Source organism: Watersipora subatra, chromosome 9 (genome assembly GCF_963576615.1).
Source record: "Watersipora subatra chromosome 9, tzWatSuba1.1, whole genome shotgun sequence".
NCBI classification, from domain to species: Eukaryota; Metazoa; Bryozoa; class Gymnolaemata; order Cheilostomatida; family Watersiporidae; genus Watersipora; species Watersipora subatra.
In genome coordinates this window covers 9,556,900-9,562,165 of record NC_088716.1, presented here as the reverse complement: position 1 = coordinate 9,562,165, position 5,266 = coordinate 9,556,900, and the positions used below count along the sequence as shown (strand labels likewise).

At 34.7% G+C, this 5,266-nt stretch overlaps 1 long non-coding RNA gene across 1 annotated transcript; it reads left to right on the top strand.

The window, feature by feature from the left end:
- Positions 1-3,468: 3,468 nt before the first annotated feature.
- LOC137404535 (uncharacterized) lies at positions 3,469-4,860 on the top strand. Its single transcript, XR_010979697.1, has 3 exons — positions 3,469-3,516; positions 3,630-3,757; positions 4,321-4,860. It is a non-coding gene; the product is annotated as an uncharacterized lncRNA (long non-coding RNA).
- Positions 4,861-5,266: the final 406 nt, after the last annotated feature.

Here is a 5,266-nt window from a genome sequence, read left to right as displayed (position 1 = left end):
TAGCAATCAAAAAAGAGTAGATGTGAAAGTCGAAGCTCTTGCAAAACTGCATCTTTAGTTTGCACAAGTCGATGTGGCTGTATAGACTGCAGCAATGAAATGCATGATGAGATTGAGGAAGGTAATCATATAGACAGTGATGATGAGCTTTAAGATTATATGTAATAGTTCTATTAAATACTTTGCAATATGGTTTCTAGAATCGATTGAGAGTTTTTGATGTATCATGATAAACAGACTGTGTACCTTGGTAAACATGCTACATAATAAAATAATCATACGGTGTACCAAGATACACATACAAAGTCCTGTGATATTAATTATTCATTAACTATTACGCCACTTTTCAAGCAGCGGATACGCCACACAACGGACTTTTGCACATTATGAGACAAATTTAATTGCGTCTTGTTTTAAAAAACTTGCTGAATAAATATATCAATCTTGTATCAGTGTAAAACAATGTTGAGTAATTTGTGGACAAACGCTTACATAATGCAATACCTTAAAGAAACAACCTGATATTTAAATCAACATCAACTTTACAAAGGATAACTTTTTAAAGAACTCATAAATTAAAAAAGTTCTGTGGAGCAACTAATTTTATCTGAGCGCTAAAAAATGTTCATAACGTTTGTAGCGCATATCTCTGTTGTCTAAGAATTTTTACCGCCAGAAACCCAACTTGTCGAGTTCACGCAATGTATCAACAACACTGCCTAGCAACTTGTTCACGACGGTGTGTATTTTTTGTGACTCGCGTTTGGGTCATTATCTGGCCGAAACAATTTCGCCAGACTAGTTAATTATCTTAAATCGCTCAAAATTATTTCTGTTGTTCCACGAAATAGGCATCTCTAAACAGTGTTATTAAATTGCTTTAGCAAGTCAATGTTTTAAAATTAAACACGTATAAGTATTAAACATTTAAAATCAATAATTTCTGATCAGCTAGTGCTCTATAAATAGCTTAGGTTGAATCCCCCCAATTTTTTCCTCTTACCCTCTAGCTGGGTCGGTTTAGTGTTGTGTTGACCAGTGTTAACATAGGTTCAGTTGCTAATAAAGCTGTCTAATTGAAATGATGCAATTGAAAAAAGATGTAACACTATCTATCTGCTATCTGTTTATGGAATTTGAGCTCTATATAAAACTAACCACTTTCTTTAAATTGCGGGGCTACAAGAAGAAGAAACAGTGGATCGCTACAAAACTACTACTGTCTAACACGATTGCTGATTTCTTGCAATTGGTTTTGGAAAATGACATTTCAGTCATCATTCAGCTAGATACTAGCTAAGTAACTTGATGAATCAACAGCAGAGGTTTGGTGGCGATGTTTAAAATGTAAATAAAAATAAAATAATGGCAACTAAAAAATCTTCAGGGCGCCATTGTCTGCGTAGCACTTGTGTGTAATAGTGCTCCAAGCGCTTGAACAGGCTCAGTAGTTAAATCTCTAGTTGCCATTTATTCACTAGCATTGTGAAGTTATTCACACACCTATTAGCTGCAATAGATATGTAGACACTAGATTTATTTACTTTTAGAAGACTCTAATCAAGTTAAACTTAGTTTTAGTATTGTCTAGGTTAACACTGTTTTCTGACTAAACAGAATTTAACGCCCCCTGGGTTAAGGTACATATTTAATAAGTTATGATGCTCAACATATGTAAGCTTAACAGCTGGCCTTGTTTAGTGTTGAGTTGACCAGTGTCAACTGCCGTTCAATTGCTAATAAAGCTGCCTAATTGAAATTTTACATTTGCTTATTGCTTCTCACTACAATATGTAACACTACCCTAGGACACTTATATTTCGCTAGTATTTAGTTTCATGAGTAGCAGACAGAGTAAAATTTTACTGCAACTTAATTTCGCAGCTCTGATGAGTGCGAAAATATAGTGATGTGAAAATAAATGCAGTGGAACAAACATAATTAGATTCCTCAGGTTCAGTTCACCGCAGGCCTGTATTCACTGGTTGCAAGTTGGGGTGGCTAATGTTAGGCGACTAGTTACAAACACCTGGGGGTGTTGAGGAGGACGGTGTAAGCCCCCAACAGGTTTTCGTATGTAGGGCCTCAGTCGGGCCTCTCGTGTGAAGTTTTAAAAAATTTTATCGAAAAGTATCAAAATTTTTCTATTTTTTGAGATCTGTTTTGTTTTCGGTGATGTGACTAACGAAATGTTTTTAAATTAAAATAGGCAAAACTTGACCGCAGTTAAAATGATCAGAAAAAAAACATCTTTTTCTTTCGAGCGTTTTAGCAAAGATCAATTTTGCCGATTTTATTTTAAGTTCATATGAAAGTTTCTACGCTTTCGATGGGACATGGCCAAGCGGATGTTTGGCAAAACTTGATATTTTGCAAATCTTTATAAAAGTCGTTAACAAGAATATTTTGCCACTGATGATGATAATAATGACGCCTAAGAACTACTAAAAGTTGATGTTTGTCTCTATGGCTTCGAATAAAGTGATATTCTACAGCGATAAAAACCGTCTCCATAGCCGTTGGGCAAATAACTTTTCAAATAAATGATGTTGAGATCGAGTTATCTGGAGCAATTTATCATTGCGTGGGAACGGACCAAACAAATCCGTTCGAGTTAACCTTGTGTTTGAGATGAAATGTTACATATTATCCGAGGGCGAGTTTTCCGAGTTTGACTGTACTTAGCCGCGGAAAGTTTCTAAAGAGTTTGGACGGCTCAGCCGGCCAGCTGCCTTAAGGAATACGGGTTTGGTTCACCAATAAAAAAAAATTCAATTTGGTACTAGTTTGTAATTGTGAACCGCAGGTAGAATGGTGTGGGCGAGGTCAATAATGCAATTTGATCGCTTGCTGCCATTTGTTTCTTGGACTATCAATGAACAAAGCTATTTAATTTCCCGTTTTTGCTCATTCGTTATGATGGTTTAGTTTCGTACATGAAATTTTCTTGAAAGGATGACTCTGCGAAAACGCGAAAATTAGATGAGGCGAATACATAAGTGTCCTAGGGTATATATCTGCTATATGTTTATAAAATTTGAGCTCTATATAAAAATAGTCACTTTCTTTAAATTGCAGGGCTACAAGAAGAAGAAACAGTGGATTGCCACACAACTACCACTTTCTAACACGATTGCTGATTTCTGGCAATTGATTTTGGAAAATGACATTTCAGTCATCGTTCCGCTAGATACTAGCCAAATAAGTTGATGAATCAAAATCAGAGGTTTGGTGGCGAGGCTTAAAAAGAAAATAAAAATTAAATAATGGTGAACAAACAATTTTCAGCACACCCTGGTCTGTGTAGCATTGGTATGCAGTAGTGTTCCTATCACTTGAACAGGCTCAGTGGTTTTATATATAGTTGTCATCTCTCCATTTACACTAGCATAATGATGTTATTACACATCTCTATTAACTAGAATAAATATGTAGACCCTAGATTTAGTCACTTAGATTTACTCTAATGTTAAAGTAGATGCTGTAAGAACTATTCAACTATTGGTAACTGTGAATGTGGGTTCTCATTAAACTAGTTTGAAATACTGATTGCGATCTATATGATGCAATGCACACAGCTCTACCTTCAATACAACAAATCTGCAGAATGTATAATTGTGTTTGATCAGGACAACAAGACAGCACAAGAGTTGGTAGTGACTGCATGGCTGATTGGAAAGCTCCCTGATCCAAACCACTTCCTCTCACTGATGGAAACATTAGAGCGACTAGAAAAACAGATGGCTGCCAAGAGCATGTGTACCTGCATGTAAGCCTTACCTATTTTTGTTAATCAAAATACCTAACCATGTGATAGTTGAAGTATTGACAGCTATTTTTTCAATGGTGATCAGATGCAGCAAGTGTGCCAAGGATTTGCACATTTATTAATAAGAATTCCTTAAGCAGCCAGATTTTATCTAGGTTCCGTTGCGTATTCCTCAAATGTGCAAAGGGTTTATTCAGCATGCCCCGATATTATACCATCAATTGTTTCAATGTGTTACAAAAGGTAAATTTAACATGGTGCGGTTTATCTTCTACTTGGATTTAATCAATTTAGATTAGTCAGCTCTCTGTAACAGCTAAAGTTGTTTATTGGTCAAAATATCTCATTACCTTTTATTGTTTGCAACTATTCCCAAGCTCTGTTTGTTGGTTAAAACCTTCTCAGTCATAATCATTTCTGTAAATGCTGACTAGTCAAATGTAGATCTTATTTAAAAGTTGTTTTTTGTTGTTACAATAGTAAAGTATATATCTGCTTTGTTTACTGGGAATTCTACTGCTTTTCATAGCAATTAAATTATATTTTTAAAGTTTGCTGAATTACAGGCATAGAAGCAGCATGTGAAGAATCTACATCTGTGCATACAATGCTATAGAGAAACTAAAAGCTGAACAGATGATTGATGTTTACACTCCTACAGTAATGGCAAAACTGAGGCGTCTTCAGTTCATCTCTACCATCGTAAGTCGAGATTTGACTGCTTCTAGCGGTTCTAAAATGATAATTGTATTGCTCCCGTAAAAGCTGAATTGAATTATTTTTATTTATACTTATTTATATAATCACATTTGAATTTAAATTATGAACCGTATAGTTATGCTTGCTTTAGCTCACACTCAACCACCCAACATCTTTTGGAATGAAGAGGTTTTGTAAAAATTAAAAAGATTTTCTCATTTTTGATTACATTCTATTTTCTTGTAGTATTTGATTATGTAAATTTTACTGATCAATACCTAATTCCTAACTTCTTAATCTCATAATATAAATTTCTTTCTGTTCATTATGAACAAAACCAGTATTCAAACTGTGGACATTTTGAATTGAATATTATTCAATTCTAGTGAACATCGTCATCTGTGTTTACCAAATAAAGTAGTTGATCGCTGTTGTCGTTTTACCCTAAGAATCCTTAGAGCCATTTATCAATTCTGGTAGTGATTGCTTTTTGTAAATGAAACTAATAACTGCAAGGTTGAGTCTCGTAGTTTAGCCAGTACCAAAACTACTAACAGATGGAAGACCTTTATGTTATTACTCATCATTGCAAAACTTGTGAAAACAATATTTCGATCTTAAAGTGCAAGATAATATTAAAAATGATCTCGCTAGAGTGAGATCATTTTACATTCACGTTAGCATTTCAAAACCTATTGCTGCTGCGTCAAGTTACAATGTTTCCAATTTTTAAAGTAGCGCAACGTGAGATATAACTTGCACAGCGACAGATGATGGGAAATCAAACTTATAATGTTG